This window comes from Procambarus clarkii, chromosome 3 (assembly GCF_040958095.1).
Source record: "Procambarus clarkii isolate CNS0578487 chromosome 3, FALCON_Pclarkii_2.0, whole genome shotgun sequence".
In the NCBI taxonomy this organism is placed as follows: Eukaryota; Metazoa; Arthropoda; class Malacostraca; order Decapoda; family Cambaridae; genus Procambarus; species Procambarus clarkii.
This window is the reverse complement of record NC_091152.1, coordinates 60,348,216-60,363,211: the sequence shown is the minus strand read 5'-3', so window position 1 is coordinate 60,363,211 and position 14,996 is coordinate 60,348,216.

The window sequence follows — 14,996 nt, the reverse complement described above, 5'->3', positions numbered from 1 at the left end:
CTTTAACTTTTACCCCTCCTGCGGTTCCTGTTCCTCTTCACCACCTCCCTCTTTCTGTCCGGTTATCTCGCCTCCAGGATTCTCTTTCCGTTCGTATTTCTAATGTTTCTCCTCGTGTTGTTCCTTCTTTGCCCCCATGGTGAGTCCCTCTTCTGCGGTTGTGTACTTCCTTGACCCGTATCACTAAAGCTTTTACCCCTCCTACGGTTCTAAAACGCCTTTTCCTTGAGCACTTTTCTTCTCACTCCCGCTCCGTTTCTGTCTTCACCGATGGGTCTAAGTCGGCGGACGGTGTTGGCTACTCTATTGTTTTTCCTGATCGCACTTATATGTGCCGCTTACCTCCGGAGACTAGCATCTTTTCAGCGGAACTTTATGCTATTCTCTATGCTCTTCGTCTCCTGCTTTATCGTTGTCAGTCTTCCTTTGTAGTTGTTGTTGACTCTCGTAGTGCCCTCATGGCTCTCGGGTCCTTTAATCCGGTTCATCCAGTAGTTGTCGAGATCCAGTATTGGCTGTTTCTTGTTCACAGTAAATTTAAGTCGGTTGAGTTTTGTTGGGTTCCCAGCGATATTGGTGTGTCTTTAAATGAGCGTGCGGATGCTGCCGCCAAGGAAGCTGTCCGCTCTTGTCCCATCTCTCGTAAAGGCATTCCATATTCCGACTTTTACCCGGTTATCCATTCCTCAGTCCTTACCCGTTGGCAGGCTTCTTGGTTGTCTGTTACTGGTTACAAGCTACGTACTCTTAAATGTTGTGTTTCCTCGTGGCCGTTCTCCTTCCACCGTAACCGGCGGTGGGAAACAGCTCTGGCGAGGTTGCGTATTGGCCATACTCGCTTAACCCATGGTCACTTGATGGAGAGCCGCCCTGCTCCTTATTGTCCTAGTTGCATTGTCCCTCTTACGGTAGTGCATGTCCTTCTTGAATGTCCTGACTTCCAGGACGAGCGTGTGTCTTGCTTTCCGACCGCCCCTCGCGGTCACCTGTCCCTCAATAGAATTCTTGGTGACTCGGATACTTTTGATATCGTTCGCCTTATGCGTTTTTGTTCTCGTATTGGCATCCTTGGTGATATTTAGCGCCCTCTGATTATTTTGCGCATTTGATGGTGCTACATAGCCTTCCCGGTTTGGTGCCTTCTTTTGATAATTACTTTACTTTGTCTTGACGAAATTATTACGAATTTTATTTCTGGTTGACTAATAGCTCACTGGCCTGAGAGATGCTCGGCTTCTTCCCTTAGATATTCGCTCTCTCTAATTTAAGCTTCTGTATGTCTGAAGAGCACGTTTGCTCTGGCGGATGCCTCCTTCATGTCTCTGATTCCAACTGGATTTTTAAACCAGTTTTCAGGATGAAGCATTCCAGTAACTGTTCCATAACTATTTGTCCGTTTAATTTCCAACCACATTTTCCAACGTTGACAATGCCATTCTAAATATCTTGCTGCTTCCACAAACTTTTTTGTGATGTTTTGAATTTTCCCTAACCTGTTTAGGCGAAGCCAGTGGTGGTGATGGTGGTGGTGACCGAGGAGTCAAATGGTGTCTATTAATCTTGTTTAAATTACCAATCAAGCTGTCAATGTAATCAATCAGAGCTTTAATATACCAATGTACTTTAATATACTTACTAATCTCTCTCATCATTTTTTTTTCTTGCAAAGTATTTGTTATCATTTTATTAATTCTGATAGAATTTACCTACTTAAACTTATCTGTTAGATTAAGGACCTGCCCGAAACGCTGCGCGTACTAGTGGCTTTACAAGAGTGCAATTACTGTACTATGCTATGTATTCTCACAAACCCAATGTACTTTCTTGTATATAAATAAATAAATAAATAAATAAATAAATGAGGGAGCCGCAGCCAGTGGTGGTGATGGTGGTGATGATGGTGTGGGGTGTAGGGAGAGTGGTGGAGGCGTCACGTGTTTATCGCCTCACAGCCCACATGAGAAAGTCACGTTGGGGTAATCACGAAGGAAATAAAAGTTTAAAAAGTTATAAATGAAACCCGCTAATTGGGTGAGGTGAGCCGCCGCTGTAAGGGTCGCAGCCTCTAACTTGACGGACGAGAAATTATTAATTATACGGCTTGACTCTGGCACTGTGAGGTCTTTCTCCTGTCACACAACACAGCTAAAAATGTCTCAGCGCGATATTGATGGAATTTAACTAAAGTATCGCGAGCCACTTCAGTAGCGCAGTAGTTAGTGCAGTCAGCTTACAACTGATTGTACCCGAGTACAATCCTTGGGCAGGGGAGAAGTGCCCGAAACGCTTTGCGTAATAGTGGCTTTAGGCATTGTATGTACTAGCTCTATCTATTAATCCAACAAACTTTGTAAAATCTCTTTATGTATGTACCTTACCTAAATAAACATTTATTTATTTATTTATAAGTTTGGACACGTTTCCTTATACCTGATGCATCTTTTCACCTAGCAGTAAATATGTACCTGGGAGTTAGTAGGCTGTTGTGGGTTGCATGCTGGGAGAGGTCAGTCGTTGGACTAGGGGTGGGGGGGGGGGTGTGGGAACCTCAATAAGCCGAGTAGACTTAATGCTCCCGACAATGGGAATCCATATTTATGTTTTAGGACAAACTAGGCCTTTAATGACCATATAACCTACTGGGGAGAACATTACCAACAGAAGGTAACCAAGTCACAACTTCTGGCAAGGGAAAGGCATGAATGAGAACCTTTGATCATCCAAGCTTACCGCGTTCCTATTTCAAGATGACAAAGAATGCTTCGCTAATAAATCCCTATTGAACTGATTACACAGGCTTCCAGTGCCTAGTTACGTGTGTATGTCCCGACGCCAGTGTCTGCAAGTCTCTCTGGGTTTCTCCGTGTTTGAGTATTATAAGTATTACGTATAAGGAGGATAAGTATTACGTATAAGGAGGATAAGTATTACGTATAAGGAGGATAAGTATTACGTATAAGGAGGATAAGTATTACGTATAAGGAGGATAAGTATTACGTATAAGAACGATAAGTATTACGTATAAAGAGGGTAAACGACGAGCTGTAGCTCAGCTTATATGAAAGTCTTGGTCCTAGACTGTGCTTGACAATTGATATCTTACTCGTGATTACAGTGCTTTATGTGACAAACATTAATTATTGGGTATAAGGTGAAGGCAGAGCCGCCTTTGGATCTGGGACTTTAGTTGCTCAGTTGACTTGGTTTATCCAGTAAGTATGTCTTGTGAAAACGTGTTCCAGGTAAGAATAATGACAAAAAATTTATAATAAAAAAAATCACAAATAATATAATAAAATAAAATAAAAAGGGAAGCGACCGAAACCAGATGTCCATAACAAAATTTTATATCTTTATTTGTTGTAAGATTATTTTGTCGCAAATTTTACCATTGGATGAGGTGCGGTTGCTGGCGGTCGCTGTTAACCCTCCACAGCGTGGACCATTGACAGTGAAATAATTGAAGCCATTTACCGTGATGTGTTAGGGTGTAGATGTGCAGATCACCCAGCCCCAGCCTCCCCCAGCATGTTGCCTTGGTGACGGCCATTGTCCAGGTAACAGTCACGCTGTCTCGTAGACGTACAATGTTTCAGGGTGATCGAAAATATTGACCAGACCACACACTAGAAGGTGAAGGGACGACGACGTTTCGGTCCGTCCTGGACCATTCTCAATCGACTTGAGAATGGTCCAGGACGGACCGAAACGTCGTCGTCCCTTCACCTTCTAGTGTGTAGTCTGGTCAACATACTTTAGCCACGTTATTGTGACTCATCGCCTGCATATCGAAAATATTGTTTTCACGGATTCTTGATGAAATAATCCGTCTCTTAATAAAATCCTTGATGAATCTGATTCCTTCAACATCACTTTCTGGTCACTTATTGACATCCTGAATGATGTATGGGAACTGTTTAATATTCTGTGCCACAGACGGTGCTGTAGAGCCTTCATGGCTTACTGTTTTCTGTTGATAATTGTCTGGTGATTGAAGGGCAGTGTCGCATGGGAGGTTCTTGTGACTAAGTTGCTACTCTCAGCGCCTGTGTGAGGCGCTGGGATTTAAGGGAAAGCTTATATTGCGAGTGACATTTATGTAGTGACCGTAAATGTGGCTGATGTTTGTCCATGTCTTGCGAATATTGTCTTTATTCACACGAATATTGATTAGGTAGCTGTTTATTCCCTGAGAGCGTCTCTGTCAGGGCTACCGCCGACACACTTTGGTATCAAGGGCCGGGACGTGTGGCTCCGGCCGCCTTCTTCCAAGGCAGCTGGCGGCGATTGCACATGTTCTGGGACCGTAGTGACTTGGTTTACTCCATATTCTCTTACTGCTTGGTGACGAGGTATTCTCCTCCTTCTGGTAGAGACTCGAGGTATCCAGTGGTGAGAGTGGGCCAAGGTTGTCACTCTTCTGTGGGCCGAGTGTGTGAGTGACTGCCTCCCGGGGTGTCCTCTCTCCCTCCCATAGGTAAACTGTCTCGCCACCTACCACAGAGAAAGACGAGTTAGGAATAATATATATAAATATATATATATATAATATATATATATATATATATATATATATATATATATATATATATATATATATATATATATGAGAGAGAGAGACTCTCTGGTTTTGAAGTTACTGTAAAAAATCTAGGATTAATCGGGTTTGGAATGACATTGATGATACAATTAGTTCTTTTGCATATGAATCGATATTAAGTCCAATAATGTTTTGGGACCTTTGACAAGCCGCCGGCGTCCTATTCCTGTCCCCGTCTAGACCACTAGAAATAGATACAAAATATATTTCATCATAGGAAGCATAACTCAGGTGATTGTTGAACTTTAATGTTCAATGTTCAATGTTCTGGCTGGTTGATGAACATGAAGGTTGAGCTGCTGTCCTCGTACACGTGCAGCATGTTGACGGCATGTGTGTACCTGCCGCCACACCCTGTGTGCGGCCAGGTACACCTTGTGCCCTCGGGCGTGGCAGGTGTTACCTATCGTACGTTACGGCTCGTGATCCTACAGCAGCCAACTTTAATTACGTCTAGGGATACGACACAACTGCTGTTCTCAATAGCGAATCACCAGTATAACCCCTTAATAAGTAATGAGCACAAAAATAGAATCTTCATAGGACTGAAGAATAAAGACAATAATAGTATATAAAATTATATTAAATAAATCTCAATAGCAAACAGATGATTATATGGTCACAATATATCACATTAAAAATATCACTGTAACTTCCAGACATTAAATTAAAATAATAATAGGTATGGCTATGACAGAACAAAAAGAATGACTTAACTCCAAGATGTTATCTCCCTGGTTCCCGTCCAGCTACTGAACAACATAACGCGAGTCAAAAAACAGATTGCCTTGCCCCGCGAATAAATTGCCAAAGTTACAATATTTATTATTTCAACAATGGAGCAATACATTGTGACAAGAGTAATCTTAAACTAACTTAATGAATAATTAATACATATTGATATACAAACATAAGGTAATAGTTCTTTTACATAGTAATTAAAATATGCATACAGAAGGGAATAATGGCATGCACACCCCAGCAACGGACGATCCCACGACAATTTGCCAGATACAGTTCACTCAATTATTATTCACCTCTGTTACCAACTTATGATCACATATAAATCATTAGTTCCCGTGGGAAAACTGATCACACAAAGAAATAAACAATCATTCCCACGATACGTTGGGCCTAACGCCAACACTGTAACATGAATGTGCATTTGCATAGAACATATAAGTATAACAATATACATGCTTGTAATTTACATACAATTATAAATGTACATATTAATATATTTACTTACGTATCTTATAAGGGTACGTAACACTTCCACCTCCAAGAAAAAAAAAATGCAATGGATTGAAGATCAATGGCATTTTTTCAGAAGTAAAAATGTTAAGTAAAAAGAAACATTTCATTTATGGTACATCAAAACTTCTTGACAAAGCATCAGCAATAACATTTTGTCTGCCTGGAATATGTTTGATTTCTACATTAAATTCCTGCAAAAACAATGACCAGCGCAGAATTCGTTGGTTCTTGACTTTCATCATATTTATAAAGATAAGGGGGTTGTGGTCTGTAAATACTAACACTTTATTTCCTGATAGGTAAATCTCAAACTTCTTGATTGACAATATAAGACCCAACGCCTCCTTTTCTACCACGGAATAATTTCTCTGAGCTGCATTAAATTTTCTAGAATAGTAATACACGGGATGCTCAATCTGGTCTAAACCAACTTGAATAAGCACAGCACCTATTCCAACATCTGACGCATCAATGTGTAATATAAATGGTTTATCAAATTGGGGACTAGCAAGAATAGGTGAGGTGGACAAAATGCCCTTTAGGTTCTGAAAAGCATTCTGACAATCTTGTGTCCACTGAAACTTTACTTGCTTGCGTAACAAGTTTGTCAAAGGAGCAGCTACTGTTGAAAAATTTCTACAATAACGCCTATAGTATGCACACATACCAATAAACCGTTGGACTCCTTTCTTATTGGTCAACACTGGGTAGTCCACAATGGCTTGAATCTTATCTTGTAAGGGGATAATCTTACCTTGTCCTACCTCGTGTCCAAGATAAGTTATCGTACCTTTTGCCCAACTACACTTATTCATATTTATGGTTAACTTTGCGTTTTCCAACACTGTAAACAAGTTCTTAAGGCCTAAGAGATGATCTGCCCAATTCTTACTGTACAAAACAATGTCATCAAGGTAGGCCCTACAATCTGGCACATCCTTGAGTAAGAAATTCATGAATCTTTGAAAAGTAGCAGGTGCATTTCTCAAACCGAATGGCATGACATTAAATTCATACGCACCATCAGGTGTAACAAAAGCAGTAACCTCTCTAGCATACTCTGTTAATGGAATTTGATAATACCCTTTTGACAAATCTAGCTTACTTACATATTCGGCATGACCTATGGACTCTATACATTCTTCCAACAAGGGTAAAGGAAAAACGTCCACTGTAGTGTTCTTGTTCAGTTTCCTGTAATCCACGCACAATCTCCAGGTTCCATCTGGTTTTGGCACTAACAAACACGGAGAGCTCCAAGTACTTTGACTTGGCCGAATGAAATCATGCTGGAGCAGATATTCCACTTCTGCTTGCATAATTTTCCTCTTTTCGGGATTCACTCGGTACGGATGTTGTCGAATGGGGGTGCTGTCCAGGAGCTGAATGTCGTGTGTGATGAGGTGGGTCTGGGTAGGAACCTCCCCAAACAGAGATGTATGGTTGTCCAGCAGAACCTGGAACTCATCACGTTGTTCCTCCTGTAAATGACATAGCATCTCCCTGCCATTGGAACTGGAACTGAGAAGTTGAATATTAACAACATGTCCCTCACTACAATTATCCTCAGGTGGTAACTCTTCCCGACTAAAACAAGCTACTACACCAGGTCCAACATAAGCTTTTAATCTGTTAATGTGCACAGTCATTTGGGGTTCTGAAAGATTAGGGTTAATTAGTTTATAAGTTAGGTCTCCCACCTTGTCTACCACTTGGTAGGGTCCTGCGAACTTATGGGACATGGAAGTCCCCATACGAGGTTTCAACACCAACACCAAATCTCCGACATCAAACGACCTTAGCTTAGCTTTGAACTTCTTGTCATATCTTACTTTCATTGCTTGTTGAGTCCTTCCCAGATGTTCTTTCGCCAACTCACGAGCCCGACACAACTTAGCCTTGACCTCACTCAAGTACAATCCACTCTGATGAACAGAGACATCTCCCAACAACTTTTCTTGTAGCATTTTAAGAGGACCTCTTACTTGGTGACCAAACACTAGTTCAAAGGGTGAACAGCCCAATGACTCTTGTAGCCCTTCTCTAGCAGCAAACAACACAAAGGGGAGATTCTCATCCCAATTACGTGGATGAGTTTCTCCGGTTGTCTTCAGCATTTGTTTCAAAGTCTGGTGGAAACGTTCAAGTCCACCTTGGCTTTGTGGATGATATGGACTGGATAATTTGTGCCGAATCCCTCGGGATTCGCAAAAAGTTCTGAAAACTTTAGAAACAAAATTTCCCCCATTATCACTCTGAATAACTCTAGGCATTCCAAACAACGAAAAGAATCTTTCAAGACACTTGATGAGATTATGAGCCTTGGTATTCCGTAGAGCATAAGCTTCAGGAAATCTAGTAGTCATACACATGAGAGTGAACAAAAACATGTTACCCGATTTAGTCTTAGGTAAAGGACCCACACAATCAATTACAACATGCGTAAATGGTTCATCAGGAACTACAATAGGTTGCAATGGTGCTCTAGGTACAGATTGATTTGGTTTACCAACAATTTGACAGGGTATACAGTTATGACAATATCTGACCACGTCTTTCTTTAACTTTGGCCAGAAAAAATATTTACTTATCTTATGGTACATATTCGTGATACCTTGATGACCTCCCATGGGATCATCATGTGCAGCCTGCAGGACCTGCCTACGATAATCATTGGGGACAACGAGTTGGGTTCTAATCTCACAATCCTCTGAAGAGGGAGTTCCCTTGGGTCTCCACCTTCTCATCAGAAGTCGATCCTTGAAGAAGAAACCCGTCCCTTCCTCCAATGCATCAATATTATCAGGAGCCTCAGAAATACACTTACTTAAACTAGGATCAGTAGTCTGTACAACACTTAAGGGCAATGACTCAGACTCAGCAGCGAGCGGGCAAGAACCTAGTAGCTTGATCTCTTTTCCCGATTGATCAGAATAAAATGGAGTCATAGCTACTTCGGCCTCACTCTCGACAACTGGCGCACTGGAGACAAGCGGGCAAGGTACAGATAGTTCAGCCTCCTCACCTTCACTTTCCTTGTGATTTAGGTTCGGCGGGGCTTCTACTACGGCCTCACTCTCATCATCCAGTCGAGTCATAAAAGAATCCTCAAGATCCACCTCCCACTCCTTTACTGAAGGGGTCCTGGTCTTGGGAACAGCAACCTCAGTGAAGACAGGATTACTCTCACCTGTTTTTTCCCATTGATCTAGTAACAACACAAGCAGGGTAAATAATATCATCATCTGCTTCCGGTTGAGCTAATACATTATGGGGTTTAGTTAACATGATGGGACACTTGGGCCCTACAACCATTTGGTTGCCAAAATCATTACCTAGAATAATGTCTACCCCAGGAATGGGCAGTTGTTTACTTACACCATCCTGAAGTATATTTAGAATCAAGGTTAACTTGCAATAAGGACACTGGTTGCACACTACCGGCAATACCTTGGAGAAGCACAACTTCACCCAGATCTCGGGTGTCAACATCATCAAGTACCTTCTGGGTAATAAGAGACTGTGAAGCTCCAGTATCACGGAGTAATTGAACAGTCTTATGTCTACCATTAGTACATAATAAGGTACCTGTGGAAATATAGGGTTTGAATTCAGCCATCCAATTGGGACTGACTGTAATACATGAAGAATTAATAGGTTGCACTCCTTTACTCATAATAAGACCAGTTGGTCGGAGTTCAGGATGCAAACTAAAACATGAAGAAATCACATGCCCCCTTCTCTTACAATGGGTACAATGTTTGACAGTGGACACACTGGTAGAACCAACTGCCGGTTTAGAATTAGCATTACTAGGCTTAGATGATCCTGGCAATGGAGTAACCATCTTAGGGTTAGTAAGAGAAGAGTTCACGGGAGTAACTGTCGCACCAGGAGGAGACTTATACTGATAAGGAGTACGGTGAGCATTGAAATTTACTCTACGACTAGACTTAGGTGAAGTGGCCGTAAACGGGGCCTTAGTCAGCAACTCATGCTCATCCGCGAGCTTTGACAGCTCATCAATATCTGTTACATTCTTTTGTTCTGCCATAAAAGTAGACAACTGGTCTGGAAGACATGACAATACTTCTTCCATTATAAGAAGATTCTTTAGAGCATCAAAATCAGTGACTGCAAGTGACTTTAACCATCTGTTGCAAAAATTCGTCTTCTGACGAGTAAAATCTGCTATTGTCTGATCCCTGATTCTCCTTAGGTTCCTGAACTTTTGCCTGTGTGCCTCTGGATTTAACTGGTATGCATTGAGGATGCTTTTCTTTACAAAGTCATAATCAAAACTATGAGAGTCAGGTAGGGATGTGAAAACCTCCTGACTACGCCCCTTAAATTGAGACTGCATAATGGCTACCCACTGATCCCTTGGCCAGTTCATACTGATGGCAATTTTATAAAAATGTGCAAAGAAAACCTCAGGATCCTCCTCATTGAACTTGGGTAACTCTATATACTTATTCATCCTGATGGGATTATTATCACTATTTGTTGAAACATTACTAGTATTTCCATGCCCAGCTGCCATACGCTGTGATTCAAGCCTGAAGTTAGTGTCAGCCATTTGTTGTTGAATCTCTAATTGTTGCTTTTTTGTGGCTTCTATTTGCAACTGTACCGCAATTTCTAAACGCCTAGTCTCTAGCTCCCTTTGCTGAGCTTCAGCCTCTAATATTTTCTGTTGCTGTTGAGCTTCAATCTCTCTTTGACAAGCTTCAGCCTCTAATATTTTCTGTTCTTTTTGAGCTTCAAGCTCTAATTGGCGAGCTTCTAACTCAAGACGCTTTAACGTCATCTGATCACTCGACTCCTCTCTTAACTCCTCTAGAATTTCTTCCTCTAACTCCCCATTCTCAACAAAATGCGTCACAATGACTTTCAATATTTGGGCTTTAACCATTCTATTGCTGGCGGTCAAATCCAACTGATTTGCCATTTGTATTAACTCAGTCTTTTTAAGGTTCTGAATCCCTTCAAAGTCTGGTTGAGCCACCAACGCTGCAACTTTCTCCTCCATCGTTACTAACACTTGGCACTTGATTCACAACAATAATTAAAATAATGGCACTGCACTACACTTCACTGTAAAATTGTCACCACACTGAAAATTCGCTTGGCCTCACTGCACAAACAAAATATATAGGATGACTTACCTCAAAATCGTGAAACGTTGTTACTTGACACACAGGAAGGCTTGCTTGGCACATGGAATAGTTCTTAAGAAACACACAGAGACACTTGACACACTGGTACCTAGGAAGGCAAGGTTAGATTAGCATAGTTAAGTTAAAGTGGGACAATATTTCCCGGCACAGGCCCCCATAACTCTTTGTTACCTATCGTACGTTACGGCTCGTGATCCTACAGCAGCCAACTTTAATTACGTCTAGGGATACGACACAACTGCTGTTCTCAATAGCGAATCACCAGTATAACCCCTTAATAAGTAACGAGCACAAAAATAGAATCTTCATAGGACTGAAGAATAAAGACAATAATAGTATATAAAATTATATTAAATAAATCTCAATAGCAAACAGATGATTATATGGTCACAATATATCACATTAAAAATATCACTGTAACTTCCAGACATTAAATTAAAATAATAATAGGTATGGCTATGACAGAACAAAAAGAATGACTTAACTCCAAGATGTTATCTCCCTGGTTCCCGTCCAGCTACTGAACAACATAACGCGAGTCAAAAAACAGATTGCCTTGCCCCGCGAATAAATTGCCAAAGTTACAATATTTATTATTTCAACAATGGAGCAATACATTGTGACAAGAGTAATCTTAAACTAACTTAATGAATAATTAATACATATTGATATACAAACATAAGGTAATAGTTCTTTTACATAGTAATTAAAATATGCATACAGAAGGGAATAATGGCATGCACACCCCAGCAACGGACGATCCCACGACAATTTGCCAGATACAGTTCACTCAATTATTATTCACCTCTGTTACCAACTTATGATCACATATAAATCATTAGTTCCCGTGGGAAAACTGATCACACAAAGAAATAAACAATCATTCCCACGATACGTTGGGCCTAACGCCAACACTGTAACATGAATGTGCATTTGCATAGAACATATAAGTATAACAATATACATGCTTGTAATTTACATACAATTATAAATGTACATATTAATATATTTACTTACGTATCTTATAAGGGTACGTAACAACCACCACCCACCAGGGCCACACCACCACCCACCAGGGCCACACCACCACCCACCAGGGCCACACCACCACCCACCAGGGCCACACCACCACCCACCACCAGGGCCACAACACCACCCATCACCAGGGCCACACCACCACCCATCACCAGGGCCACACCACCACCCATCACCAGGACCACACCACCACCCATCACCAGGGCCACAACACCACCCATCACCAGGGCCACACCACCACCCATCACCAGGGCCACACCACCACCCATCACCAGGACCACACCACCACCCATCACCAGGGCCACAACACCACCCATCACCAGGGCCACACCACCACCCATCACCAGGACCACACCACCACCCATCACCAGGGCCACACCACCACCCATCACCAGGGCCACACCACTACCCATCACCAGTGCCACACCACCACCCATCACCAGGCCCACACCACCACCCACCAGGGCCACACCACCACCCATCACCAGGGCCACACCACCACCCATCACCAGGGCCCACACCACCACCCATCACCAGGGCCACACCACCACCCACCAGGGCCACACCACCACACATCACCAGGGCCCACACCACCACCCATCACCAGGGCCCACACCACCACCCATCACCAGGGCCACACCACCACCCATCACCAGGGCCCACACCACCACCCATCACCAGGGCCACACCACCACCCACCAGGGCCACACCACCACCCATCACCAGGGCCACACCACCACCCATCACCAGGGCCCACACCACCACCCATCACCAGGGCCACACCACCACCCACCAGGCCCACACCACCACCCATCACCAGGGCCCACACCACCACCCATCACCAGGGCCCACACCACCACCCATCACCAGGGCCACACCACCACCCACCAGGGCCACACCACCACCCATCACCAGGACCACACCACCACCCATCACCAGGGCCACACCACCACCCACCACCAGGGACACACCACCACCCATCACCAGGACCACACCACCACCCATCACCAGGGCCACACCACCACCCATCACAGGGCCACACCACTACCCATCACCAGGACCACACCACTACCCATCACCAGGACCACACCACCACCCACCAGGGCCACACTACTACCACCCACCAGGGCCACACCACTACCCATCACCAGGGCCACACCACCACCCGGGCCACCCCTAAAATATTCACCATCCCCGCGTCTTTCATCTCAATTCGCCAGCATCCCTACGTGTATCTGTGCCCTTCAATCCTTGCCACTCAAAAGACTCCACTTCCTTGATTAACTCTATACTCTACATGTTTCCTCGTGCGCTCTCTTGGTTTATATATATATATATATATATATATATATATATATATATATATATATATATATATATATATATATATATAACTGAAAACTCACACCCCAGAAGTGATTCGAACCCATACTCCCAGGAGCAACGCAACTGGTATGTACAAGACGCCTTAATCCACTTGACCATCACGACCGGACAAAATGCCCAAGATTACTATCCGAGTGCCGGCGGTGGGGTGGTTCAAATAGCCTCGGCTATCACCTCATTTTGTCCGGTCGTGATGGTCAAGTGGATTAAGGCGTCTTGTACATACCAGTTGCGTTGCTCCTGGGAGTATGGGTTCGAGTCACTTCTGGGGTGTGAGTTTTCAGTTGCATATTGTCCTGGGGACCATTCAGGTTTGTTCGCATATATATATATATATATATATACATATATATATATATATATATATATATATATATATATATATATATATATATATATATATATATATATATATTAATAGAGAAGGGAGTACCACCTCTGGCTGGAAGAAGGGGGACCCATAGCCTCGGAAGAAACCTCACATAACGTATTAGAGGGAATGTTTAGGTCCCCTCCAATACAGTTCCAGTGTGCTTTTCTCCTACCACCCCCTTTCTTTTTTTGTGCTTTATTATGTATTTAATGGTTACAAGATATACATGGGTTGATACAAAAATAATACAAAAAGGTGCTTAAAGGTTATGGATCTCTTGAAGAACACGACAATGGGAAACATTGATGAATGTCACAGACGGGTTCGATCATTGTTGCAAGTCAAACACTTCTTCGAATTCCTCTGAAGTTGGACTAGTGCCCAAGACGCAACAGGCATTTCCCCTCTGAATCGCAACACTGAGGCGCTGGAACAAGAAGCTTTTTGCTCTCTGGTCTATATATATATATATATATATATATATATATATATATATATATATATATATATATATATATATATATATATATATATATATATATATATATATATATATATATACGGATGGCATGGCCTTCTCTGCCAAAGGACAGGAGGATGGCATGCAAGACACGGCGAGGTCAATGACATTATTAAGAGAAGCCTTACCACAGCCGGTTGTCCAGCAGAGAGAGGGCCCCGTTACCTAATGTCCCGCAACTCTGATCAGCCTGTCGGTCGCCCAGACGGAATCACGGTGAACCCCTGGAAGAATGGTAGACAGTTGGTGTGGAACTACACTTGCGTTTCAACTTTAGTCAATACCTATGTTGACTTCAGTGCTACACAAGCAGGAGGAGCTGCCAATCACCGGGAAGCGGCCAAGTCACGTAAATACAGAGACCTTGAGCACCACTACAATTTTGTCCCCATTGCCTCAGAGACACTTGGTGCCTGGGGTAAAAGTGCTGCTAGCATTTTGAAGGAGTTGGGGTCTAAGCTAATCGAAACAACTAGAGACCCTAGAGCTGCCAGTTTTCTTTTTCAGCGCCTTAGTGTGGCAATCCAGAGAGGAAATGCTCACTGCATCCATGGTTCCTGCCCACCATCTGAGGAGCTGGAGGAGCTGTTCAACTTGTGACAAGCAGCCTTGCACCCTGCATGTAATCAATATTGTAATTTTTTT